This window comes from Tenrec ecaudatus, chromosome 2, assembly GCF_050624435.1.
Source record: "Tenrec ecaudatus isolate mTenEca1 chromosome 2, mTenEca1.hap1, whole genome shotgun sequence".
NCBI classification, from domain to species: Eukaryota; Metazoa; Chordata; class Mammalia; order Afrosoricida; family Tenrecidae; genus Tenrec; species Tenrec ecaudatus.
This window is the reverse complement of record NC_134531.1, coordinates 158,259,777-158,287,657: the sequence shown is the minus strand read 5'-3', so window position 1 is coordinate 158,287,657 and position 27,881 is coordinate 158,259,777. Positions and strand designations below refer to the sequence as shown.

General features: G+C 57.7%; 1 long non-coding RNA gene across 2 annotated transcripts; it reads right to left on the bottom strand.

The window, feature by feature from the left end:
- Window positions 1–5,087: 5,087 nt before the first annotated feature.
- Window positions 5,088–27,632, bottom strand: LOC142439437 (uncharacterized). 2 transcript variants are annotated; one of them, XR_012782858.1, is made up of 4 exons: window positions 27,456–27,632; window positions 16,245–16,356; window positions 14,893–15,034; window positions 5,092–11,576 (listed from the first exon to the last, which is right to left on the bottom strand). It is a non-coding gene; the product is annotated as an uncharacterized LOC142439437 (long non-coding RNA). The 2 variants fall into 2 exon arrangements; XR_012782857.1 differs by having other exon boundaries at window positions 5,088–15,034.
- Window positions 27,633–27,881: the final 249 nt, after the last annotated feature.

The window sequence follows — 27,881 nt, the reverse complement described above, 5'->3', positions numbered from 1 at the left end:
CCAGCTGCTCTGCAGGGGGAAGACTCCAGTGAGCAGTTCGTCTCGGAAACCCGAGACGGCGTGGCTCAGAGTCGGCATCAACTCGGTGGCAGCGAGCTTGGGTTTTGTTCCTTTCCATCCTTTGAAAGTGATGGGGTTGCCTGGTAGCACTCAAAAAGTGAGGTCCCCGTCCTCGTGCCCAGACCTTGACAAACTGCCCTTTGGTCCAGAAGGCTCTTGGCAGGTGTAACTAATTAAAGGTCTGGGCCTCCAGGGTCTCTTCTCACTGCCTTGGAGTTGACTCTGACTCAGAGTGGCCCGAGGACAGGGAGGACCCGGGAATCGCTGAACTATCGCTCTTTATGGGAGCAGAAACCTGCTCTTTCTCCTCGGGAGCTGCTGTGGGTTTAAACTGCTGACCTTGTGGTTAGCAGCCCGACACCCCTGAGGCTCCTTGTAGGGTGAGTCCCAAATCCAATGACAAGTGTCCTTACAAGAGACATACCCAGGAGTTTTGACAGCTGGAGGAGGCGGCCGCCAAGAGGGGGGAGGTGGCCTAGAGTTATACAGCCATAAGCCAAGGGGCGGGTGTTGAGGCACGGAGGGACCCCCAAGTTTGCCCAGCAGCCCTGCTGGGGTCTTGGTTACGGGTGGGCTTCCTGATTGCAAGACCAGCAGCTCGAAGCACTACGAAGCACTCCACAGCAGTGAGTTTGGCTGCTAGAGCTGACTGTGAGGTCGGCGGTTTGAACCCACCAGTGGCGTGTGTGTGTTTGCTTGGGTCTTGTCTTCAGTTGGTGGCGCTTTGTGACGGCACACAAGGAGTGGGCGGGCACAGTGTGCCTGTGGTTGGAGCGTCAACGTGATGTAAATGCCTGAGCGTGGGGTGGGGTGGGGGAGTCCTGCCTCTTTGGCTGGCCACCCTCATTAGCATCATTTATTATCATTATTATCAGCAGGGCTTCTTTATGCAGATGGAGTCAAGCCCTGGAAGCCAAGGGCAAGAGAAGCACTAGCCACTCACACAGGGCAATGATGAGGGATGGGAGTGTCAAAGGCATGGATCTTGGGGACCCCCGAGAAACGAAGAGGCCTGGCTGGCTTGCACAAGTTTCACGATACAGGAATACAAAAGCGGAATGTCTTTGGTCTCCCAAGCCTGGGAAAGGGCGATCTTTCTAATTGCATACCTGACCGTATCCCTGACTGCATTGACAGGAGAAGCAGACGCCTGTCTCCCACTGGCCCCTCTCGGCCTGGCCCCGAGCCCCCCTGACACCCTCTCCCCTCTCTGCTCCTCTCCACTCCAGGCATGTGATGACCTCACCTTGTTCTGCCCAGCACCAGGAGGGAGTGGCCTGTCCTGGTTGCTGCCAGGCCTCCAGATCCTCGGTTAGCTCCTCCCTTCAGGTCTCTGCTCAGTCCTCATTCCCGAGCTAAAATATTCCCACTTCCCAGCTGCTGCTGCTGCTGCTGCTGCTGCTGCTGCTGCTGCTGCTGCTGCTGCTGCCGCCGCAGAGGGATTGAAGCAGGACCTTCTGCAGGATGACAGGCTCTCTACCAGCCAGATGCCATTGACGCCATTCCTGGCCCTGGTGTCACCACCTGCCACAGCAGAGCTGCTCCTTGGGGGTCTCAACCCTGCCACCTTCCCGAAGTAGATGGCTGCTCTGCTGAGGCACCTGTGTGTGTGTGTGCGTGTGTGTGTGTGTACGTGTGTGTTTCAAACTAGCAACCTTTCCATCAGGAGTCAAGCACTTAACCGTTTGTGACACCCAGGTTAATGGTAGCCCTTCCGGTTCATCTTCTTTACTGAATTGATCTCACACGCAGTGAATTCTCTCGCTGTGGAGTGGCTCTGGGTTCATCTCCCTGCCCCTCCTGGAGGGTAGTTTCTTTGGAGCAGAGGCTGGGTCTGTCTTGCTCACCCCTCACAGTCCTGTCCCTGGCACACAGGAGGCCTTTGGTGTGCAAATGGAGGACCGAGAAGGTCCATCTGATGCTGTTTTGGACGGAGCAGGCTCAGGAGCCCAGTCAGGGACACAATTCCAGGATGTAGGAGTGGTAGATGGCTTGGCTCAGAGGAAGCCAGCTCCCTGTCCTGGTCTCCTGGAAGCCTCTGGCCGGCTGAAGTGTGATGGACAGGTCTCTGTCTGTATCCAGAGGGCAGCCCCTTGAGTGCGTTCCAAGCCCCGACTCCACCCCCTCCCAGCCAGGTGCAGGCTCCCTGGCCTGTCCCCATGACCCTGGGACTGCTTTCAGTCCTTTCTCTGTGCGGATTCCCCTCTGCATCGAGGACTGGCTTGAATAGGCTGTCCCCAGCCTCCTGGAGCAACACAGCCCTGCAGGCCAGATTGGGCCTCCTCCACCCAGGCAGCTTCACCCAAGCCCTTCCTTTTAGGGCCCTTTGTGCCAGCCCCTGTCATGATGTTGGGGTGCCCTCCTGTTCTCTCGCTCTGATAGGGCCAACCCTCCGGGAGCTAGAGGTGTCTCTCTCCTGGGATCAGAAGCAGCACAGCCCAAGCCCTCAAGGAGCTTCATCCAGGAGGGGGAGGAGGGAGTGGGGTGGACATCTAGAGGGCTTGTTGGCTCCCAGGCAGGTGGGTGGGCAGGCGGGCGCCATGGTGTGTAGGGAGTTAGGCCAGGTGGGTGAAGTCCTAGGCCTTCGGTCCAGCTCAAGGAGCTGGGGACTCTTCCAGGATCAAGAGGACTGGAGTCGTCCGCCATTCCTCTCACCAAGCTGGTGTGGGCGGCCATCGGCCCAGGCTGCCCCTGGCCTTTCCCAGGTCTGCTTCACCTATTACCTACCAGCTCTGGGGTCTCGGCAAGCTTCTAACTCTGAATGGGTTTGTCCATCAGACCCGGGAGGGTCTCTGGGCGGTGCACAGAGTGCATACAGCTGCTGGGAAGATTGTTGGTGCGGAGAACTCGATGGTGTCCACCTACCACTACTAACTGCCCAGATGGAATCCCATTAGGAGGCCCTGGACAGAGCCAGGGAACATGTGGAACAAAACCCCAAATCATATGAGGCATGGGGGTCAACGGAGACTGGTGAGACCCCCCACCTCAAGCACCACCCAGACTGGTGCCCTAACCCTTCAGGCCTGGAGCAGCGCTCCCTTTTGAACACAAGGACGGGGTGTTTACCCCATGACAAAGATCAGAGGGGAAGGGGAGAAGGAAGAGGGGAAGAGGAAGCCCAGGGCGGAAGTGGGAGAAGAGCTGGCTCACTGAGGGGCTGCAGGGATGAGCTGGACCAGGATGTGTGTGCACTGTTGGATGGGGAGCTAGGATCCACTCTGCACACTCTCACCCAGTTCACAATACCAATAATGTAAGCATTCACAAGGTTGCCGGTTCTCAAGCCCAGCCTAGAGGTGTTTGGGAAGGCAGGTCTGATGATCTCTTAGGGCCTTGCCAACCGGCCGGAGCAGTGCCCATGAGCCGGGCTACACGGGAGCGCCCCCAGCACCAGCAGCTGTCCTCGCTGTCTCAAAGGAAGGGGCCACAAACGAGAGAGGCTCGGGGTCAGAGACATTCCCCGTTTGGCACAGAGCAAAGGCTCAGTAGGTTCCATCAGTACTAGAGAGGCCTGGTGGTGTTGTGGTTATTCGTTGGGCTGCTGACTACAAGGTCAGTGGTTCAAAACCACCAGCTGCTCCATGGGAGAGAGAGGAGGCTTTTCCCTTTGCATGCTCGTAAAGAGTTACAGTGTAAGACATGGCAAAATAATAATAAATTATCAAGTGTTTGTGAGGGAGAGAGGAGCAGGGAGGGAGGGGGAAAATGAGCTGATACCAAGGGCTCAAGTAGAAAGAAAATGTTTTGAGAATGATGATGGCAACAGATGTACAAATGTGCTTGACACACTGGATGGATGTATGGATTGTGATAAGAGTTTTATGAGCCCCCAATAAAATGATTGGAAAAAAAAAAGAGTTAGTCTCAGAAACCCACAGGGGCAGTTCTACCCTGCCCTATAGGGTGGCTGTGGGTTGGAGCGGAATTGGCGGGAGTGAGTTTTGTTGAGTTGTATTATTATTGCTCTTTTGAGCGATAATAAGCATTAGCTTCTGTGGGGCTCTGTATATGGGATGTTCTCACATGCATCTCCCAGTAAAGATCAAATGAAGTCACAGGCTGGGCAGTGTATCTTGAAATGCAAGCGCCTATGCAAACACCTTAAGGAAGAGTCGTTAATGAGACGACAGTAGGGACAGTGATGACAGAGAAGGTACAGTCTTGGCCACCCGTAGGGTCCACAGCACAGGCTGGCTAGGAGTCACAATTGGGTTTTCTAAAACGGGACGCCTGTCTTTCCAGGCTCAGCCACAAGGCGGCGGGTGCGGCTGCCCTTGGAGTTCAGAAGCCCGGCACACTGTCTGCCTGGTTTGTTGGAAAGGGGCCAGGTCCGGGCTCCCTGTAGACCCCCACGTCCAAAGGTCTCCATGTAAGGCTCTGTTTGGGGGAGGCCTGTCCTGGGGGGTGGGGGAAAGTTCCCACTGGGCTGAGCCTGCCACAGCTGTACACGTGCTGCAAGGCTGTGCTCAGCATGAGCTCCACAAAAGTCCCCAAGCGCCTGATAGCTGCTGCCCACGCCCCGAATTCCCCAGCAGTCTTGTTCCCTCTGGGCGCCCAGCCCTAGCTCCCAGGAATGTTTGCGGAGCCGCACGGAGATGAATCCAGAGGGTCTTCCTGGGGTGTGGGGGTGGGGTGGGGTTGCTTAGCCCCAAGAGCTGGTCTGTGGGGGCCCAGCACCCCTGTGTTGGTGGGTGTGGCATGGGAGACACAGAGGCAGCTTCGCTGAGGGCAGAGGTGGTGAGCCAGAGGAGGCTGGGTCAGTTCCATGGCTGAGAAAGACAGACCAGGGCGGATAGGCAGCTGGGCTTGGGGCTGTGATGGGAGAGATATGCCCGCCCTGGCTCCCCCACTGCAGCCCCAGGTCCGGTGGAGGTGGGTGGGGGCAGTATGCTCTGTCCTCAGCATGGTTTCCACTCAGAGGAGAGAGGAGGGAGGTCCTTGCCTGGAGAGTCAACTGGAGGAATTCTCTCCCCAGGTTGTCCTCTTGTTTCCCTCAAAATGTTTGTTTCCCCCCCCCCCCCCCCGCCTCCTCACTGCGTGGCAGCGTGGAGAGGCTGAGCCCAGGTGGGAGGGCTGTGGCCCAGTGTCTGCGGGCATTGTCCACGATGCTCACGGCATAGCTGATGACCTCAGAGACCGACCTGGGGGGACCTGGGGGTCTGTCCCACCCTCCCTCCCTGTGTAGACATCCCTACACCCGGCATGGCGGCTGCCCTCAGGGCGTGTGGAGGGTGTGTCCACCCTGCTCTCTGGGCTCTGGCAGTATCTGACTATGTGGGGGCACCTGGGGGGCTAATATCTTCCACTTCTCCCCGTTCCCTGCCACCCCACGCTCCCAGGAAGAAACAGGACGCAGTCAGGTCAGGGTCCAGCACTTTATTAGCGTCTCAGGGCCTCGGGGAGGCATGTGGGCCGCGTAAAGGCTTGTTTCCCCTTCTCCCCTATGGGGAGCAGGCTGCTGGGAGACAGCCCACCAGGCAGGCCGGGCCAAATTGCCCCGCAGCACCATGGTTAAAAGCCAGACAGGGCAGATTTGATCTCTGCTTCACAGTGTGGGCCGCGGGTAAGGCTCGCCACCTCTCTGGGCCTTGGCTTCCTGGTCTGTGAACTGGGGATGCAGGAGCCGGCTCACTGGGCGCTGCAGGGACCAGTGAGACACTGTGAGGACTGCAGTGGGCAGAGGCAGGGCCCCCACAAGGGGGCGCTCTGAATCCTTCTCTCTGGCAAGACCTGCCATTTTTCCCTGGCCCTGTGGCACATGCACTGCATGAAGTACTTTTCTCCGTTTACATTGCAAAGTTAATAAACATCTGGACACGCGTCTGGAGTGTTCATCGGTTTATCAGTCACAGGAGAGCCGAGACTGGGTGCGGGCGAGAAGACCCACCTGCTCTGTGGTGGCCTGGGGTGACCCTGCTCCGCTCAGGGACCGAGGACACGCTCTCCAAGTGTGGGATGGTGGTGAAATGTTGCGCAAGCGTGCGTGGGCCCAACAGAAAGAAAAGCCACGTACAGGCGCCCGGACATAGTCTGCTGGCCTCTTACCTCAGCACGGGGACTTCCTGCTGTGGGCTGAGTCCCACCCGTGAGTGGCGGCCCCGGGCGCATCTCTGAGGTGGGAGGAAGGCGAATCCAGCTGTTAAACCATGACCTCAAGAACAGTATTTCCAGGAATCCCCATCTTAGCATCTAAGGGATTCCTGGGAAAACTGGACCGTGAGGACAAGGTGGGAGAGTGGCCTTCAGTAGCTGGGCACCGTGTCCCCCGGGGCCAGCTGGCCTGTTCTTCTGCATTTGGCCCCATCGGCAGAAGTCAGCTGGAGCACCATGCACTGAGGACAGGGCCCATTGCCCTGGGCAGGGGCAGTGACTGGAACATCGAGGGCCCTAGGGAATACTGCCATCTGCCGTCAGAGGTTGTTGGCCAGAAAGCCTCTGGCCCCTCAACCCTCAGGCTCCCATGACAGCCACGGCTCATGCATGTGTCACCTGGAGCCTCCAGCCAGAGGGGCGGCTTTGCTCTGCACCAATGGGCAGGGTGGCTTCCAGTCTCACCTCGTGATGTCCTCAGAGATAGCCTCCCTGAGCTTCAGTTTCCCCCATTCCCAAACTGAGAAAATTTAGGACCAACTGGAACTCACGTACTGTGAGATGCTGGGGCAGGGTTGGCAATGGCCTGGGGCCAAGGCCAGGAGCACAGAGAATGAGGGTCTGACCCAAAGCCCAGGGCTTTCTTTAGCACTTAGGCTGAAAGGACTTTGGCACTTAGGCTGATTTTGAAGGAACCCGCTAACCCTCAGTGGTGAATGGGTTTCAACTAGGAAACATTTATAATGGCTATCTGTTTCTAATAAATAGAAATAATGGGGCCGTGTTGAGAAGGATGCTGAAGCGTGCCCCAATACGGCAGGGTTGGCTCCCTGACAGATCCGAGGTGCCGGTCAGGGGACTCAGAAGGAGCCAGTGGAAGCAGTGTGCTGGGTCGTGGCCACCAATCCACCCCCATTTTACCGGTGGACAAGCTGGTTATGAAGTAGCGCGGAGAGCAGCTTGGAGACAGAGATACGACTGGCTCTGCTTCCCATTACCCTGCCCCCCACCCCCAGCTCGCACACTCACCACGTCCAGGCTGATGGTCGTAGAACAACCTCTCCCTTCCCGAGCTACAGTGCTTCATCTCAGACTCCCAACTGACCAGAGATGCAGCACTGCACCTCAGGCTGGGAGACAGGGCGCCTCCTGGCTTTGCTCCGGCAGGGGTGCGGGGGGGGGGGGTTCACCTGGACAGGGGAGGGGTGGAGAGGACCTCAGCTTAGCGTTGACTGTGAGCAGGGCCTACCACCCTGGGCCTGGCCCTGCTGGGAGCAAGCCTACATTCCCCCTTCCCCTGCCCAACCCCCACCAGCTTTTCCTTCTAAAAGTGGCTGAATGACACCCAGCCCAGCCGTTTGAGCACAGCTTTATGAATGCACAGAGCCGTGTGCTTCTGTTGCCACCACGGTCAGTTCGTTTACATGATTTCATCACCCAACACAGAGCCCGCACCCCTGAGCCTTCAGCTCCTGAATGCTCACCACTCCCAGACCTGGGCAACCCTCTGTCTCTGAGGCTGTCTCTCTCCCGGACCTTCGTAGAAATAGTCACAAGACATGGACCTGCCGTTGGGTCCCACGCAGGAGGTACCATTCTGGGGCCCTGATGTCATGTCACCAATGTTTGCCTGGACTAGGGCTTTCGCTTCCACTCCTGACCTTCCTACCCGCCCTGCCACACAGCCCCCGTGAGTGTTTTCAGTGCTCTCCTTCCTGAAATCCCCAAATCCCTGAAATCCCCACTGTCCTCCAGCTGAGTCTGGGACCCCTCACCAGAGGCTGGAGGCCATGGAAGCCCTCGGGCTTTGCAGACATCTGACTCCTCTAACCCCACTGCCCCCACGCCCCCGCCCCTATGCCCCTGAGTACCCTCTTCCTAAACCCTTATTCCACCTGTGATGTCAATTTTGTCGGGCTTCCTGGGCCACCTTCGAGGGGCCCTGTCTACTTACCAGCACTGAGATCAGAGCCGATCAGCTTGGGTGGCCTCCCAGCCCCCCAGTGCTCTGAGAGCCAGGCCCCTGCTGCTCTAACGGGGGTCCCTGGGCCTGGTTGCAGGCTCTGTCCCTGATGACGGAATGGTGTCATGTGCAGCCGGCTGGGGAGAACGACTGTAGTTGGCTCATCGCCCCCTGAGCCCCAGGCTTGGAGAAGAATGTCCAGGCAGGCAGGCAGGCAGAGCCCCTCTCCCACTCAGTCTGCCCCTGCTGAGAGAACCCCAGAGCAGTCCACCTCCCACCCCCCACTTTGCTCGATGGCCACTACGCTGGCCTAGATGCTGGGTGACAAACCCTCCCGGGGGGGTCCGTGGGGGCTGGGAAAAGCAGGGAAAAGAGAGAGCATCTCTGGGGAGAGTGGGGTGAGCATACCCCTCGGGCCGCTGCACCTGAGGTACTGCTGACCCAAACCCCCAAACCCCTGCCGGCCACAGCGCCTGAGGTACTGCTGACCCGAACCCCCACACCCCTGCCAGCCTCTTGCTGGGGTGTCTCTGGCACCTGCCCTTGGCTAGAGCACAACTTCAAAATGGGGCAGCATACGTTTGGGGTGATGGATGCCTGTCCGCTCCACTCAGTGGAACTTAGCCGGCTGAGAGAGAAACCCCTTAGGCTGGTGGCAGGGGCCCGGGGAGGGAGGGCCTCAAAATGAGGACGGTTTGCTGAAGGAACCAAGCCAATGAGGACAGTCCCTTGCGAATCGCCCGCTGTGGGACTGCTTCCAAAGCCCTCGACCTGACCCCTTTGGCTTCCCACGGTGACCCGAGGGGTGCGGAATCTGGGGGTGGGGTGGGGTTCTGGCCTCACAGTCACTCACTAATGGCTTTGCGTGCAGTTGAATGGGATGCCTCATGGTGACCCTTGTCACAGAGTCGAACCGCCCAGGGACTTTCCTCGGCGGGGCCCTGTGGGAGCAGAAGTCCAGCTCCTTGTCCTGTGGATCCGCTCAATGTCTGAAGCACCCTCTTTTGGTTCACAGTCAAGTGCTTAACTATTGCACCCCTGGGCTCCTATATCTAACTCGGGAGCTTGCGAACCCCACTGATTTCCCCTTCAGTCCTTCTGTTTCTCAGGCAGAGGAGAAGCTTCCGTGGACGGCCCTCCCCTCTCCAGCTCTCTGAGCATCTTCCCCAGCGCCCCTGGGGCCGCAGCAGCAGGTTCAATGGGAATGATGTTGGTTTAGTTTCGCGGCATCGATTTTTAACCCTTCTCTTCTACGTATGCATAGGGGTGTCCTTTTCATTGGCAGGAGCTCCATAAAGTCTACATGGAAGTATTTGAACAAGAAGAATGATGAACATTGAAAGCCTTAGAAACCATGCCTCCAATGGACCAATGGAACTTGAGAACATCCGTCTCCCCGATCCTGAGAACTGAAGGACTAGATGGTGCCCCACTACCACTACCCACTGCTCCTCCTACAGCCAGCAATTGCCTTAAAGGTCCTGGGCAGAAGGGGGGAAAATGGGAATCAAAACCCCAAACCATGAAAGAGACCAGGCTTGAGAGACTCATGGAAGACCCATGACTATGTCCCTTAATCACCCCCTGGGTCTGGAATGGACCCCGTGGGTCTGGAACGGAACTCACCCCACGGCTGAATTGTCAGCCAAACAATGGCCCTCTATGAGGGGAACAATAACCAAGGTGTGTACACGCACCTCAGAAGAATCGACCATTCATGACACAAGAGCCAGTCTTTTCCTGACAGTGACTTAGACAAGAAAGGAGGCTTAGACAAGAAAGAGGCATGGAAGCAGGAAACCCAGGGAGGGGAGAGGTAAATTAGGTCACAGCTGGGGGAATGCAATGAACAAGATAAGACAAGATGAGTATAAATTACTGAACGCAAAACCAATGATCTGCTCTGGAAACCTTCACCCGATTCACAGAAAATGCTTCCAAAAAAGAAAAAAATTTAAAGGACTCTTACTACATTTAAAAACACTATGAGTGGATGTGGATCTGGCAGAGGTACCAAAGGGACCACTAAGTGATTGGCATTGAAGAACAGTGCCTATCACGCCTGCTCTAGAGAGGACCTGCGGAGGGAGGGCTGTTATCTCCACACACAGGGCCAGAAAGGAAAGGCAGCTGGGCCAGGGTCTCCGAGGCAGGACTTGAACTGGGGGAGTTGAGAACTATCCCCCCAGCCCCTCATCAGGCTAAGGGTTTGGCAGCCAGGGTAGCAACTCTCCTGAGTTTTGAAGCAGGAGGTTGATGGGTGGCCTCCCCACGTCCCCTGGAAGGATCTGGGTGTAGGGACTGAGGTACATCCTCTGACCAGAAGACAGACAGACCTCCCTCTCCTTTGTGGCCCTTGGTCTGTCGGCCTGTGGCTGTCAGCAGAGCCCTTCTGGTCCTTGGGGTCTACAGTGACCATCGCAGGGACTCCTGGCGGAGTGCTTCCCGGCGAGCTCCGTGCTAGTCCAGCCAGGGGGTGTGGTGGTCTGCTTCAGTGTGCAAGGTTACAGACTTGGAAACTGTGTGCAGCAGTTCGACTGTCCTGGGCGCTCGTGATGAGTTGGAATTGCCTCGGTGGTGACGGGGTTCTCCGTGGGGGCAAGAAGAGCCGTGGATTAAATGTCTTCACTGTGCTGATCCGGGTGTAGCTCTGAGCCTCCAAGGGGGAAAGACTCTCCAGGAGCAGGGGGCTACAGGCCCTGGGACCCTCGAGTGTCTCCTCCCCTGACCAATGCACCACTCCGTCGGGGACACACGGTGTCCCCTGTCCGTCCAGCACATCAAGTTCTTGGGGAGCAGAGACCCAGTAGGATGGGCATACACTCAGGCTCCGAGGTGGGGGTTGGAGGAAGGGCCCTGAGAAGGTAGCCAAGTGGCAGAGCCAAGTCACTTCTGAGATGACCCAGAGAAGACTTTCCAGGTCTGGGAGGGCAGAGAGGCTCCCTGCGGGGGAGTGAACTTGGAAGGCTTCCCTAATGTGGGCTTGGAGGGGGGCCGAGGGGCAGGAAGTTCTCCTGGCCTGCTGGCCCATTTGCTAGGCAGCCAGACAGACACTGGTGAGCCCCAGTCTGTCGCCGGTCTCGGTCTCCTTTAAATGAATGCATATTTGAGAGGGCCCTGTTTTGGAAGCCCCCGTGTGTTGTCCACTTCACCCACGAGAAGTTCCTCTGCCTCGGTTAGAAGGCGAGGGGCCCCTCGCACAGGCCAAGGTTCTGGCACCAACTTGCATGGTCATGTCCTGCCAGCCCCCTCTCCTCTCTGAGATCCTAAACCCCCTTTGGCAAAAGGATGCAGTTGGACCACGGGGGCCCAGACTCTTACCTGTTGGGCCTCAGTGCTGGCCTGAGAATTGCCCCCTGGGAGGATGGCCGTCCCCCGCTTGTCTCAGGGGCATGTCGCCGAGTGGGGAGATGCCCGTCCTCTGCCGGGAGGCTCTGGAGAGGAGTAGATGATGGGGAAGCTGGAAGGAAGAAAATAAACAGAGCTGTCTGGATTTCCCCGGGGGCTGGAGCGAGGAGGCCTCCTGGGCTCCTTCCCTTATATGGCCAGGCCACGCTGGGCTGGGTGGCCCCCACTCTGCCCCCACTCTCCAGCTACTCTAGTGAGGGGCCACTACGGTCACCTGGGGTAGTCACAGAGGCTGAGGCCTGGCCCCGGCCATGGCCAGGAATCACCTGTACCTGCTTGAAGTGTGAGTGGAAGGAAGGGCTTGTATGGAGCGCTTGGAGAGAAAGAATCTGACCCAACCCCTAACTCCTGGTGCGGCCTGGGCAAGCCCTTGACCTCTCCAGGCCTCTGGTCTTCTCTGGGCGTCTCAAGGGTGTAAGAAGCAATTCTCAGAGCTGAGGTGGGAACTTGGGCGTCCCTGTTTTACTCAATTCCCTGAGGTGGGAACTTGGGCGTCCCTGTTTTACTCAAGGGGAAAAGGTGGGACAGGCCAGGGAGTGAGTTGGGCGAGATTTGAACTCAGGACTATCGGACTACAAGGTCTGTGTCCCAAATAGGTTGACTGCTAAGGCTCCTCCTGTGACAGTCTTCAACCACATTAAAAACAACAAAATAGCAGACCTCTTGCTATTGAGATGATCCCAATTCGTGAGCTCCGCCGGGTTTAAGAGCTGTGACCGTTCATCACCAGCTGCCTGACCCTGACTGCCCAGGTGCCTCAGGTGAGGCGACGCCTTCAGCCTCATGGTTATCAGCTGAGCACTCTGTGCACCCGCCGGGACCGCACCATCTGGAAAAGGCTCTGCTGGACGGGGCTTCCTGGAAGGTTGGGGAACCCAGCGCCCAAAGACCCACCCTCTCTAGGAGCTTGTTCTCTGAAGCAACAGGGCGGGGGGCTACAGCGCATTCTTTCCATGTCCCCACACCCACTCAGGGTGACCTCATGAGTCCCCTCAGCATCGTGGGCCAGGCGCCAACCCCCAAAGCATCTCTGAGGCCGGGATAAGCCGGGGCGAAGCAGGATGGCATTGTCTTTCTGTTCGCTGTAGCAAGTTCCCACCTCCCCTCTACAGCATGGGCTCCCAAATTTATTTGGCTACCACCCCCTTTTCAGAATACATACATTACTCAGTGCCTCCTAGCAATTAAAAATGTGTGTCCTATAGTCCGTAATCCAGGTTTAAAGCACAGGTTTCTACTTTCACAGCCCCTCCCTCCCCCCTCACCTCCCGCCCTCGCCCCTTGCCCACCTTGGGACACAATCCTGAAGTGTCTGCCTGTGTCTCATCCCCAAACTGAAGACCCCCGGTTCGGCCCAGCTGTGGGGCTGAGCGGGAAACCTGCGTGGGGTCTGGGCCCTGGACTCTGCTCCTCTGGGCAGCAGTGACCGTGGGAGAGGCTGCACGGGGACTTTGGGGAAGAGGAGGCGGGCTGCTGGGAACGGCTGGGAAACGTGCCTCCCACAAGCATTCACATCCTGTGTGCTCTTGAGTGGCCCTGGGCTCTCCCCCCCACCCCACCCCCACCCGGACCCCAGCTCCCTTCCTGGGGAGGGCCAGGGGCTGCGCGCCCGTCAGCAGAGTGGAGAGAGACCGCAGCTGACAGCTCGGCAGGCCTGCTTAGTGTTGGAGCCGGACAGGCGGGCAGGAGGCGCCTGCAGCCCTCCTAATCCAATCTGTTTAGATGCAGTCTCCTGGGGTCATCTGTTAGAGAGGAAGGGCCTGGATGTGCATGCTGCTGGGATGCACGTTTGCACCCGCGTGGGGCGTGCAGGGTTGAACAGGTGGGCTGCTTTACATAAGACAGGCTGGGCTTTGTTCCACGTCTCCGGAATGTCAGCTTCTTCCTGGAGCTCTGCTTCCTTCGCGTTTCCTCTCGGTTCTCCAAATACTCCTCCACTTTTTCCATCCTCCCGTGCTGGGGACCGCAATCCACCCTCTGCATCCAGCTGGGCCTGGGCCTCTGAGTGCCTGGGCCTCAGTTTCTCCACATGGCTCAGGGGCCGGCACCCCTGCCCTGCCTGCTCCACCACCCGCAGGCGAGTGCCTTTATCCGTGGTTCGCCTACACGGCAGTAAGGTAATTGCATCGTGTGTCCAGGGGGCAGGGCTGGGCTCCTGCCAACGGTCCTCCGGGTAGGCTACCATACTGCGCACCTTCCAGTGGTGGGACTTTCAAACTAAGGAGGATTTGGGTGAATGGCTCTGTGGTCTACCTAAAAAAAAATCAACCAAGTGAACCCCGTGGATCAGAACAGGCCGATCCCATTGCGCAAGGATCGCCTGAGTCGGTGGCAACAGTAGGCACCAGGACTGTAACTGTTTCTTCGCTTCCTGCTGGTGCACTCAGGATGCAGCCTGGCCTCGCTCACCCCCACGGCCCTAGGGCTGCTTCTCCTCAGACGCAGAGGCGCACAGCATGTAACTTGTCCCAGTCTCCAGCTCCTGAGCTCCTCTGAGTTCTGAGTCTGAGTTCTTCACACCCTGGTCAGGGGCCATGACTCTCCACCCTCTCCTCTTAGCCTTTCAGTCACCAACCTCCACAGGGTCTGCCTGGCTGGTTTGTGGGAAGGATGGGCCCAGTGGAGTCCTGGTTCTTGATTGGGTTTCTGTTCTCTGGCTCCACTCACTGTCCGTCTACACCTCAGACCCTCACAGGCGCACAAGCAGTTCCCTTCTGGCCCGCAAGAACACAGGCGGCGTAAACACTGCACAGCAACCGGATCATTTGGGAAGCAGATTTTGACCTTAGTAGGAGGTAGGCGCTGGGCCCCGGTAGAGCAGTGGGCCAGGTGTCAGGCTGCTAATGGAAAGCTGGGTGGTTCAACCCCCCCAGCCGTTCTGCAGGAGAGAGACTAGGCCGTCTGCTCCCATGGAGGCTCACGACCTTGGAGACCCTGTGGAGCAGCTGCGCTCTGCCCACGACACTGAGGGGACAGCGGAGCAGATGGAGGCTGAGCCGGCCGCTTCCACTGTGTGCTGTGGTGTAGGTGCCGTCCGGCATCTCTCCACAAACGAGGCCTGCTTCCCACTCGGGTCAAAGTCTGACAGGCAAAAGATTCGGTTGCTAGGCAACGCATCTGCTGGCCTTCTTTGGATCGGCAGTGATGGACGGACTCTTTCCAACTCTGTTCTCTGGGCTGCCTTTCTCCCACTGAGTGTCCTTCTGCCTGCTGGAGTCTTAGGCATGGTTTCGGGAGCGTTGTGAGGGCTGGGGGTGTTGGGAGGGGGGTAGAGGTGTATCCCCAGGGTGCCAGGCTATCACAGGAGCTGCCAGCAGAGTGTGGAGTGGATGTGGGGGCCTGATAGGCAGACAGAGGGCGGAACTCACTCATCTGTTCTGTTTGCAGGCTGCCTGCTGCCCGCCCTCCTCCGATCCCGGGAGGTGCTCTCACTGGGGTTCTTGCTCCTGTGATGACAGAGTTGTAGAGTTGTCAGGGTTCCCTCCAGCCGCCCCAAGCCTGTGCCTTTGCCTGAAAGGAACAAAGATGGCGGCGGTTGGAAGCATGCAGAGTGTTGTGTGGCCTCAGAGCCGGGCATGGGGTCCTGACCACTCACCAGGCTGTAACATAAGGTGACCAGATTTTAACATTGGTAAAGCGGGACACCATTGATAAAATGCATATCCTGGCGAAAGAGCTACGTGGCAGCCGAAAACCGTATACCCTAGCTTATCGTGCATTCTTTCCAAAAATTGAGACTTTTTTTAAATGCCGCGGGATGCGGGAAAAATTGTTAAAATTCGGGACTGTCCCGCCAAAAGCGGGACGTCTGGTCACCTTACATTCTAACAGGCTGTCCAGGCCTGGCCAGCGGGAGACAGGAGACCTCTGCTCTTGGACAGTCATCGCTTCTGCTCTGCCTGCCTGCTTCCACAGAGGGGCTGCCTCCCCTCGCAGCACACCCAGCCCCATCAGTCAAAGCCGAGCGCGACACCACCTCACAGGCACAGGAAGGAGTGGACCAGAGCCTGCGTGCGGGGGAGGTGGTGGCCAAGGCCGAAAGGGCAGTCCCGTGGCTGCTGTGGCTTCAGGGCCTTCACTTTTCAGAACCCGGGAGTGCTCAAACAGGGCTCTGGAGAGGCAGGAAGCAGGGTCCCTTTGCCAGGTTTGGGAGGAGCCCTGGGGACCCCTTGGCCAAGCACTGGGCTGCAGCCAGAGGTTAGACTTGGTGACCTGCTCCCCAGTCCCCCGGGGAAGTTCTCCTTTGTCAGCTGTGAGAGAATGAGGCATTGCCACATGCCCAGGATTACCTGGGACGAGTAGACCTTAAACCCAGGCCTCCTCACACTTGACCCAGCTGACTCCTGAGCGTGGGCAGGCCTAGCAGAGGGACCACAAACAGAGCGCATATCCTCACAGTCATTGCCAAAGCTGGTGGGTGCCCTCTCCTGGTCTTGCTCATTTCCAAGAAACATGAGGGGCTGAGACCACATCTGCGGACCAGATGGAGGCACCATGGTCACAGGCTGAGGTCCCTGCAAGCACACAGCTCCTTGCTTAGCTCTTTCTGCAGGGACTCTGGCCCGCAGCTCCCCAAGCACACACTAACGATGCCTGTGTCTGTGCAGCCTGCATGCTCCTTGAGGGCCCAGCCCAGAGCATGCTGGGAAGGCAAAGAGAAGACAGCCCTGGAGTCAGACTTGACTGCCTTGGACCCAGCTGTGTGACCTAGTGGCTTTACCTCTCTGAGTCTCCGTGCCTTCTGACGTCCTAGGCTTGCTGGTGAAGCAATAAGGTTGATGTCGTCAAGTTCTGCGCAGGGACTGGCCGCAGGGTTCATTATCAGCAGGGACCTGGGGGGCGTTGGGGAGAGCGGAAGGAGAGGATGAGGCAGAGGTCGGTTGAGGAGCTGGGAAGGCGACAGTGCTAGTGCTGGAGTGATGTGACTGCCCTGGACCTCGGTTCCCAGAGCACTGCCTGCCCTGGGAGGCCCTTGGAGTTCACCAGCCTCACACGCTCCTGCTTCCTCCCCAGGGAGGGTGGCTGCCCGGGACTTTTGAGGCAGGCCTGAGAATGCAGCTCCAGGCGGAAATGAGAGAGATGCCGGCGAAAGGGAGGAGAGGGGACTTGGAGGCCTGAGCCCTTTGCAGGCCCAGACTCCCAGCGTGGTGGGTGGTGCCTGACATTGTGGGTGGAGACGCATGCTGGGCTGTGCCAGTGGTGAATGCTCCCAGCTGCTACCTGAAAGGTGGGAAGTTCGAGTCCAACAGGAACCTCCCAGTGAGAAAGGCCAGGCCTTCTGAAGACAGAAGCCATTGAACACCACACGAGGTGGGTCCACCTGACAAAGGGGGACTCCCGTGAGTTGGAGTCTACTTGCCGGCAATTGTGTTTCTTGTGTCTTGTGTTAAATCAGGCTCGGTGCCTACCAGGCTTCCCTGGGTGTGTGACGATCACAAGGACAGTTAGCGATGCACGGCCCTGGCGGTGCCCTGTGCTTTATTCTAGATAGATCTCCTGATCTGGTTCCACTGTCACTCAGGAGCCAGGCACTCTTCTCTCCAATTTACAGATGAGGAGGCAGAGGCTGTCAGAGGTCACAGCCCTCCTCCAAGGTCACGCACACAGTGAGTGACAAGGTCCAGACCGACTTCCTGAACTTGAAGGAGAAGAGCAGAGAAGATGATGGATTTGGGTGCTGGTGCTGGGGAGGACTGCTGGGAGAGCAATCACATCTGTCCTGGAAGAGGCACGGCCAGCAGGCTCCTCGGCAGCGAGGATGACAAGACTGTCTCACGTCTTTTGGACATGCTGAGAGGAAGCGCCGAGCCCCTGGAGAAGGACATCTCGCTTGGTGGCGTAGAGGGTGGCGGACAAGAGGAAGGCCCTCGCTAAGGTGGGTTACACCATGCTGCAACAATACCGTTCTGCAAACATAAGGACAGTTGCAAGCGCGGAGCCGGAGCAGGCAGCGGCTCGTTCTGCTGCACATGGGACGGCGTCACTGTGAGCCGGAGCCCGCTCCAGGGCTCCTAACGGCAACTATGAGGCCAGACCAGGCTCTGGGTCTGCTTCACCCAGAGACCAGGGAGCTAGCTCGCCTGCTGCTTTGTCACATGTGTGTTAGTGTTCGTGGAGAGGGGTTAGGAGCAGGGGCAGCATTTCAGTATAAGTGAGGCCAGCTGGGCCCTGTCAGGGTCTGCACATCTCCAGAAGCAGGACTGGGCTGGGGTGGCTGGGGTGGGGAGGGTTTCTAATTTGGGCTGTTGCTCTGCCCTTGCCAGCCTGAGTTTCTAGCCTGCACCCTCCTTCCTGTTTGAAAAATTGCCGTGAGCAAGGAGCTGATGGCACACTCGGGGCTGCCGCTGTACGAAGATCAGGGCCTCCCCACTCCCAGGGCTGCTGACAGCTAACTGGCTGAGAACGATTTTGGTCTCTTCTGGGGTGGTGACTGAGGAGGGTAGTAGGCTGGGCCCCAGGTCTCTTAGAGACCTGCCATGTCACTGCGGGCCTCTCCGGGTCTCAGGCTGGCGGTTGCAGCCTGTGGTGGGAGGGGACAGTTCTCGTTGATGTCCATCCAGGATCCTCCTTGGTCAGACAGGTGGAGCTGGCTGGACGCATCCCATGCTCCTGGTGTGAGTGTGGACGAAGGTGAATGGTCTGTATAGACCAAGGGGGAAGAGGGAGGACCCAGGGCATTAAGAGTTGTAGAGGACACTTCCCAGCTGGCCCCAGAGCAGAGCAGAGTCCGGAGCCTCAGACCACATGGGGTTTTCTGAATCCAGACTCGAAGTCATCAAGCAGGACTATCGGAGGCACCCTGGTTGCACTCCCATTGGTCAGATGAAGAAACTGAGGCCTGGAGAGAAGTCACGAGCTCAGTCATGCAGCAGCCTGTTGGAGGGAGATCAGCTGGGCTCCCAAGCATGCTCTGTGGGGACCACACAGAGGGGCACCCGGAGGAAGGCGGGGGAGGGAGAGCCTTCATGTCCCTTTGGCTTTGAAGATGGAACAATCATGACTTCCTTCTCCAAATATCTCCTGGCTCTTCCCAGAACCAGATGGCGGATGTTTGGAATTTGTGTTGTAAATAGTATTTAAGAAGGAGGTGGGGGTGCAGATGTGTTACTTTCTAAAAAATGGATCTGGGGGAGGCAGAAAGGGAAGGAGGTGGCTGTGGAAGGGTTGGAGGAGTAGGGGCCGAGATGGGGCAGGCGGAGGGAGGAGGGCGGGGGGAGGGCAGGAAGAGGGGCTGGCAGTGGGAGGGAGGGGGCACAGGGAAGAAGAGGAGGGAAAGGGGGGGAGCCAGTGAAGGCTGGAGAGGATGAGGAGGGGGTATCAGCAGGCTCACAGTCTTCATCTTGGGTTTGGGAGTGAAACCCTGGAGATTTCTAAAAATAGTTCAGCCTTTCCCCTCACGGGGCTGGCAGCAGGAGGCATGCTTGCCCTTTTATGGTAAGAAACTTCCAGATCCTCAGAGACAGAGAGCCCGGCTGGAGCCTGTAGTTCTGAGAGGAGCCCAGCCTCCCCAGAGAGGGCCAGGGCCATGTGGGAGTGTGACTCGATGGGCTTTCCCGGCCCAGGCAGCACCATAGTCTGTGAAGAAAGGGTAGAGGTCCGGCAAGGCCGGTTCTGGTGAAGCCCCAGTGCTGAGGGTCGGGGCTGCTCCAGGCACCTGGTCTGCCAGTCTCCTTGGTCTGCAGATGTGGAAACCGCTTCCTGGAGAGGGAAGAGGCAATAGGGTTCCTAGGGAGGAGCCAGAGAGAAGGGATGGCATACGTGCCTGTCATTGGGCCATGTGGGCAGTGGACTGGAGAGCCAGGTTTGTCCAGACGTGACTTGCTGTGAGACCTTGGGGAACCTGCTGAACCTCTCTGGTCTTATTCCATCACTGGGGTGAGCTCACGGGCCTTCCCCACTTTTGGCCTCTCCGGGGAATTTGAAGGCTGGAAGGCTCAGCCTGGGCTTAAGCAGATGTTGTTGACAGCAGAGGGGATGCCGGAGGCCTCTCTGCTGAGGCTGCTGCTGTCTTCTGGTACCCTGATGGTAGAGAGGCTCGGCGCTGGGCTGCGGTCGCGTGGTCGGCAGTTAGAAACCAGCAGCTCTTTGGACTTGGCTTTCTACTCTCGTCAACAGTTACATTCTCAGGAACCAATGGGTGGTGGTGGTGGGGTGTCAGTGACTCAGCATGGACTCAGGGCAGGGATCTGGGTTCTGGTTAGTACACGATTTGGGTAGACCAGAAGCCTGGGCAGATCTGGACAGAGAGCAGATTTCAAGTTTCAGAGGTGGGACTTGGATGAGACATCTGAGCTGCTAGGGCCTGCCCCCCTCACTGTATTCTCTGAGACCAGAAGGGGTCTCCTGTTCAAGGTCAAATGGAGAGTTGAGGCTGAGCTGAGGATGGAACCAGAGGCTTGGGCTCCCAGCCTTGGGCTCTTTCTCATGCAGAGGCCTCTCCCCAGTGTTGGGAACTTCCCCTGGCTGTGGAAGGTACCAGAACTGAAGACAGCTGCCACCTGATTTCCTCCTGGCTGGGCACCCACCTCTCTTCTGTCTCCCTGCCTTGGGCTCTGAGGAGCACACCACAGTCTCTGGTCTTCAGAGGCAAAGAAGGAAGCCCAGGGCTGGGTGGCCCCTCTGGCAGTACAGCCATGGGTAAGCCTCTGTCTGCTTTCTGCATCTGTGACAGAGGAGATAATGGTCATTGGTGCTGCTCTCCGGGGTCCTTTTCAGCTCTCAAAAGGCTATGATGCTGAACGTCCAGGATTCAAGTCCAGAAATATTTATTAAGCACCATCCAGGGTCACCCGGGTGAGTGAAATGCGGACAGTAATACTCAGAAGCAACATGATATGGTGTGAGGTAGGGACCCATCATTCAAGGCTCCCGGAAGCCCCAATCTTGAGCCCCTCTGACTTTATTCTGGGAATCCCTGGTCTTGAGTGTTGAGGGATGCCCACTGGTGTGATCAGCGCTTGTGCCTCTTCCCTGGGACCCTTCCTAGGTCTGGTTACTACCGAGGCTGCTGCTTCTTTCCCTCCATCCAGTCCCATATGCCTGCCTTACCCCAGGCCCTGAACCAACTGCCTCCCGTCCACACCCACCCAAAGTTTCCATCTCCCATCTTTCTGTGACTCAGCCTGCTGAGGATGCTTGCTTTCTTTCCCAGCCTCCTGTGACACCCCACCCACGGCCCGGGGACCAGAGAAAAGATGGTGTTGGAGAGAAAAGGAGGACGAAAGCGTCTTGATACTGAATCGTCAGCATCTTGGTGAGCTGCCTGGAGTTTCCATTAACAGTCTCTGGAGTGTGGGAACAGGCCTCTCTGGAATACTGGCCCCTTCTACCTCATTCCTGCTGGGGGGAAGGCTGTCAGCTGGGGGTTCCCTGAGGACCTCAGCCTCACATTCAGGCTCCAGGTCTCTCTGGTTAGAGCTGGCGTTCCTTGGGGATGGCAGAAGGCAGCACAGGGGTGGAAAGAAGTGGGAGGGAGGGTCCCGAGAGGCCCCTGTGCGGAGTTGGGGTAGACGTGAAGTCCTGCCTGGCTGGGAATCTGGCTACAGGCAGCTAGAACGAGATCCCAGGCTGGTGGTGGGAAAGGCTCAGAGGCCCAGCCTTCTCTGACCGTTGACTCCTCTTTCCACTGTCCCCGCTAAGCTTGCACACCTCTGACAGGGACCTCCGTATTTCTCAGGCATGGGTCCCTTTATGGACAGACTCCCAGAACCTCCTTCCTACTATCCTGCCAGCATCTGTCTCCCTGGGACTCCAAAGAACAAGTCCTTGTTTCTCAGGAGGCTCTTCAGAGATTTGAAGGTTTTGACGGCAGCACTCAGGTGCCCACCGTTCCTGAGCCCTCCCCAAGGTCTCTTTGCCCATCTCTGGGCACCAAGTCGAGCCTCTCAGGTCTCTCACCTTCACTGGGGCTCTTGGCCTGATGGCATTGGGGGGCAGATGACAAACAGGGTAAAGAAGGAAGCCCCTCTGCCAATTCTTCTGCCTCTCCACCATCCCCCCCCCCCGACCCCCCCCCCCCACCCCGCCGCCATGCCAGCCTCGCCCCTCTCCTGAGAATATCTCTCCAGCCTGGCCCCATTCCCTGCACACAGAGCTCTCCACCTGGGCGCCACTACCTTTCCCAACCTTGGTGCCCCACAGCCCAAAAGAGCTCAGAGAGCACATGCCAAGGTGGGCAGGCCTGGCAGGAGTCTCAGGCTCCCTTCCCTTTCCTCCCCCTTTGCTCAGGCAGTCTCAGCAGAAGCCCTCAGTCTTACTGGGGCTGCAGTGTCTCATGCCCCAGGTCTCATAGACCAGAGCTCTGAGCTGGGCTGCCAGGAAGTTATCATGGGCATTTGACCTGGATGCCTGTCTCCAGGGAGAGGAGGAGAAGGGGGAGGAGGGGAAGGAGGTAGAGAAGGAAGGGGAGAGGAGGAGGAGGACATGGAGGAGGAGAAAGGCATGGGCGGGCTTTAGTGGCTGCTGGGCTCACAGGGCTCAGTGTATTTTCCAGTTTGGAGTCTTGAGACTGAGGGGCATGGGCTTTTGGGTCCCTGTCAGAGCACAGCTCAGCTTAGAGGAGGGGTCTTGGAGGGGCAGGCCTAGGTCTGGGCTGGTAGGGACTCCTGGGAGGAGCCTGGGTGGGGCTGCACCCTCCAGCCTGGATCTAGCAGGTGGCTCCTTCCTGTGGGTTGTACGGGACATGGGCAGCGCAAGACTGGCAGAGACCACACGCAGTCAGCCCAGCCAAGGGTGCTTCCTGTGCAGGACAATGGTTTGTATTTTCACATGTTTGGCCCTTTTACCCCTGAGTGGGGGGTGGGGGTGATGGTGAAGGGGCCCTCTGTGTCCCTGGTCATCACAAGGCTCACTCTACAAGGAGGCATCCAAAAGGAAGGAAGCCATTCTGATACCCCGTCCTTCAAGAGCCAAGGGATTCTCCTGTGAGGCAGGTGAGAGTCAGAGCTGGTTCTACCAAGCAGGCTCGGCTACAGCAGTTAAGAACACAGGGGACCTGGAGCCAGACAGAACTGCCTTCGAGCCCACGTTGGCCATGTACAATCTGTGTGGCTTTGGGCAAACTATTAAGCTCTTAGAGTCTCTGGGTTCCCAGAGGGATGGTGCTCCTTTCTCCCAAGGGCCACCCCTGCGAAACCCCGAGGGATGGCAGTTGCTATGGTTAAGGAACAAGGAGTTTATCCCCCCCAGTTCAAAAAAGAATCGGAGCTCGGTATCCACACTCTTCCCTTCTTAGAGAGGTCACCCTTCAGAACCTCATGTTAGCAGTTCCCTCAGTAAATAGATTTTCAACAAAACACTTGACATTTCCTTATTCTTCACAGGTGCCACTAAGTGACACTAGCCAATGCCCGGCGTCTGGTTCCAACACCACCCTGACCCACTCCCAGCATCCCCTCTGGAGGAGTTGTCTTGTGACTGAGTACTTTGAGCCCTGCCGGCACAGTAGGCTAAGCACTGGACAGTTGATCTCAGGCCAAGGGTTCAAACCCACTGTGGCTCCATGGGAGAAAGCTGAGACTGTCTCTTCCCGCAAACAGAGTCTGTCCTCCAGGGTCACGACAAGTCAGACCCCACTTGACGGCAGTGGGTTTGGGGCACTGACTCTGGGCCAGGCCTTGTTCTAAGACAGCAACTTGAAACAGACAACTCGACGACTCGATGGGGCAGTTCCTCTCATCATACACTTTAGAGATGCGGCAGCTCATTTGCCCTCGCCACCATCGAGGCGATGCCACTCAAAGAGACCCCAGAGGAGAGGGTAGAACTGCCCTTGGGGGTTTCTGAGACTGTAAGTCTTTACGGGAGTACAAAGCCCCATCTGTCCCCCAGCGAGCGGCGGACCAACACTCATGAGTGTAACCACTACACCACCAGAGCACTAACAGGCCCACAGTCACGCAGTTGCTAAGAGACCCACCTGTTTCCAACGCAGGCATCCTGCCTCCATCAGACCCCTACTCTCAGGAACCTAGCTGTGCCCTGACCCGAACTGGGCCCTCATCACCTGGGTGCAGGGATTCCCTCCAAGCTCTGGGGTCAACCTCAGTGTCTCATCTGTGCAAAAGGGGCCAGGAGGAGATGGTCCCAGAGGGTGTCACAGATTTCAGTGTGGCCCTCTAAGTGAGTCTTATCTTGCTGGCTGTGGCTCTCTTTGTTAGTCATTTTTTCCCCAAGCTGTGAGCTGAGCAGATTAGCATATCCATTGGGAGGGGATGGGCTTATCCTTTCTGTTGTAAATCCAGAGGGGCCTGGTGATTTGTGGGGCGGTTATTTGTGGTTATTTGCGGTTATTAGCGGTTATTTGTGGGGCGACTAACTGCAAGGTCAGCAGTTCGAAACCACCGACCACTCCATGGGTGAAAGATGGGGCTTTCTATTCCTGTAAACAGAGTCTCAAAAACCCACAGGGGCAGTTCTACCCAAGGTCACTACGGGTTGGCGTGAACTGGATGGCAGTACGTTTGGTTTGGGTTTGGGGATTTTAAAGAGGCAGAAGTGGAGGAGGTTTTGTTAATGAGGCAGGATCAAGTCTGCAGGACGAGGCTGTATCTTGAGCCAATCTCCTTTGAGACAGCAAAGAGATTAAACAAGTGAGGAGAGACAGAGAGACCTCAGGACCAGTAGCTGAACACACCTGCCCTCCTGGGACCCTTCTAGTCCTGGGGGAAGATAGATGACAAGATATACATTGCTCTCCGAAGAAGACAGGCCCACAGGTATCAAAAGGTATCCTCCTCCAAAGCCCTCGCTTGGAACCAGCACTCTGAATCCAGACGTCCAGCCTTCTGGATGGTGAGAGAATAAATTTCTGTTTGTCAAAGCCAGGCCCTTGTGGTGTTTCTGTGAGAGCTGCCCTGGACGACTGAGACAGTGGGTCACCCATGAAAGTGAGTGGATTTGAGACCTGCGAGTGGCCTAGTGGGTAACGTGTTGGGCTGCTAACTGAAAGGTTAACAGTTTGAAACCACCAGCCACTCCATCAGAGAGAGAAGAGGCTCTCTACTCCTGTAAAGAGTTATAGGCTCAGACACCCACAGAGACAGCCCTACTCTCTTCTGCAGGGTTGCTTTGAGTCAGAATTGACTTGACGGTAGTGGTTTTTTTTTTATTGTTTTTTAATTTGGAGAAAAGGTCCCCAATTCTGGAGTATTGCTCTAACAAGCCTCTTTTGCAAGAGGGGAAGGGGCTGGCCTCTGCCTGGTCCTGCAATGTGCCCTGCAGCCCCCTGGGGCCTGTCTAGACAGGCCATTACGAGTGACAGCCAGCACGGGCTCTTTCCCCCGAATTCCTGCAGATCACCCCACAGGCGACCTCAGCCTGGAACCTGGCCACGGAGCCACTGCTGGCTCTGGGAGGGCTCTGGGAGCAGTGTCCATGCCCGGCCCAGGGCCAGAGGGTGCTCTGTGACTTGGCTTGCGGGGCGCTTCCGTAGATGTGCACACGGACTGGAGCAGGGTACCTGCAGGAGCTAGGCCTGCATCACAACTTCTGTCTCTCGCTTCCCTTTGGAAAGGACACAGGCGTTATGCATAAGATGGAATGTGTGGACATCAGTGCCTCGAGGACTTTGATCACCCAGGCATCCAGGTGCTGCAAGAGGCAGTCACTGCCCCAGAACCTTCTCTGGGCCTCTCTGTCAAGGTGTCTGCCCTGCACCCTCCTCAACCATGGAGTCTGTGCCTGTCCACAGTGGCCTTTGTGAGGGTTTCCAAGCCCGTCAAACTTTACACCTCAGCTCTCTGGCCAAGGGGCAGCAGGTAGCTTTGAACCACTGACCTCAAGGTGAGCAGTCACATGCTTACCTGCCAGCAGCACCATGGCCCCGGCGGTTGAAGTCTGGGTGCAAATCTCAGAGAAAATCTGGCGCATGTGCACCGAGGGAGATGGAAACAGTGACCAGCCATGGGAAGTAGCCCTTCTCACGGTGCTTTCCCACACAATGCTATGGCCCCAACCGTGGGGGGCTATAGGTGGCAGGTGCAGGAGAAGGTCGGGCCCAGCCCGAGGAGGGGGGTCTGGTAGACCAGCCCCCTTCAGTAGGTCCATGGCTCGGGACTTCCCCTTCCTCCGGGCTCCGTGTCCCAGTGCTTCCCGGGTCCTGAGGGAGCTGGGCGGGGGCTGACTTGACCCAACAGCTCTGCGTGGCTCCGAGGGAGCAGCTGTAAACTCCTGCCCTGAGCAGCAGTGGGGTGCAAAGGCAGCGGGGTGGGGGGCTTGGAAGAAGAGGGAGTCCCCGTCTAGCTCAGTCAGTGCCCTGAATCACGAGGGCGGGGTGGCGTGTGTGTGTGGGTGTGTGCATTTCCTTCGCGCAGTGCGGGCCCGGGCATGGGTTTGGTATTGGTGTTGGATGATCTGGTAGCTGGCCTCCCGTGCTGTCTCCTGGTGGCACAGGCGTGGATACACTCTATGCTTGAAGGGATCTCCTTCTTGTGAGAAGAGGGGGCTGCCGAGGCCTCCTTCTTGGGACTCCTGGAAGGCCTGAAGGGCAACCCGTGGCTTGCTCCTTCCATGAGAGACACTGGAGCCACCGAAAGGAAATTTCAGGGTAACGAAGGAGGAGCAGGTCAGGAGAGGGAGACCCCTCTGCAGGGGAGGGGAGGGGCAAGGAACAAGCCATTCCGAGGCAGCCAGCACACAGTATCTGGGCTTCACGACCCCAGCTGTGTGGCTGGAACAAGCTACCCAACTTCTCTGGGCCTCCCTTAGGAAAGTAAATGCATCTACCTCACAAGATTACTGTAAAGATCCAAAAAATTAGTCCAAAAGGAGAGAGATCGTAGCATATTCCCCGGAGTCTCATAAGTGCCATATAGTCATTCTTACTCCCCTTTACGGAGCCCGGCCTGACCTCTGCTCCAGTGCGGCCAGCCCCTTGTTGGTGACCTATGGCCGTGTTTCCCTCTGTGGCTTCCAGTGCCACGTCGGCTGCTGTTTGTGTGGGTCCCAACTCCAGCACTGACCATCGGGTGGATTCTGACTCATAGTAACTCTATAAGACGGAGTAGAACTGCTCCCCCTCCCCCTGGGAGTGGGGTGGGTGCATTTCCAAGGCTGTAACTCTTTTTTGGGAGTAGAAAGCCTCATGTTTCTCCCGGGGAACGGCTGGTGATTTTGAACTGCCGCCCTTGCGATAGTCACACAGGCCTCGTTTAGGTGGACCGCACTCAACCTAGCAACCTCCTCGCCGTCACTTTAGGCTCAACCTCCAAAGGCTCCTACCTGTTTCAGGCATCTAAGCCTTTGGGGGCAAAAGGCAGGTCTCAGCGGAGGGGTCTCTGATCGGAGCTCAGAAACCGCATCTCACACAGGGGCCAGATGGGAAAACCGTGGCCCAGAGAGGGCAAGGCGTCTATCCGTGGGCCGTACAGCCAGGCAGCGCGTGACAGGGCCAGGCCGGGCCCAGCGCCTTTCCAGGGCTACAGGCGGGCGGACAGCCAGCATGCCTGCCTCTCCGCTGACCGGAATCATCCACTCTCAGTCCGAAACTAAGACCCCTGCTTCCTCAGCTCTGCTTCTTGAAGCCATTTAAACACAGCGTCCTTGCCGGGAGACCAGGCTCCGGGCGCAGGGAAATCAATACCTCGCCGGACAAGGAAGAAGCCTAGTGTCTGAGGAGTCCGGGAGGAGAATCCAGCACAGGCACGCAGGCTCATCTGTGCAGCCTGGACCGCACTGCACACCGAGAATTCTGTGCGCTCCTTTGATCCACAGTGACATTTAGCCCCCGGGACAAGGAGTCCTCAAGGCCAACAGGCCTGCAGCATTGGAGCGGCCAGGGCAGGATGGATGCCGAGACCAAGCCCAGTCCGGTGCTCTGCAAGACTGGGGCCCAGAGAGGAGAACGGCCGGCCGGCACAGGGCTGGTGAGCAAGACAGCAGAGTTGCCCCGCTCGGAGGCCCCACGAGCCCCAGGCATGCGCCCACGTCTTACCTCTGCTGGAGTCTAGTCCAGGGGCGACTCCTTGCGAGGCGAGAGGGGAGCCAGCTTGCTGCTCCTCAGTGAACTTGACCCAGCCTCTGGCACCCCTCACAGCATGGGGGCATTTTTAAACGGCTGGCACTGGGCCCCCCTCCCCTCAGCCCCTTGCCCGAGGCTCCCGGGCCACGGGAGCCTCTGTGCCTTTTACCTTATAAGAGCTGAAGAGGCGAGCCCGGTGTCGGGGCGTGGCGGGTGCCGAGGCCTCCCGGGGGTCCCCTATTGGCCCGGGCGCCTGCCACGTGACCACCTCGCCTTGACCTGCCCCGGGTGCCGAATGTTGCTTTTACCCCCTAAGGAAGGAGTGGTTGACAATTTTCATATTTCTTCTAAATTTGGAGATTTCAGACAATGCTGGGAGGCTTGGCTCCAGCCTCCAGA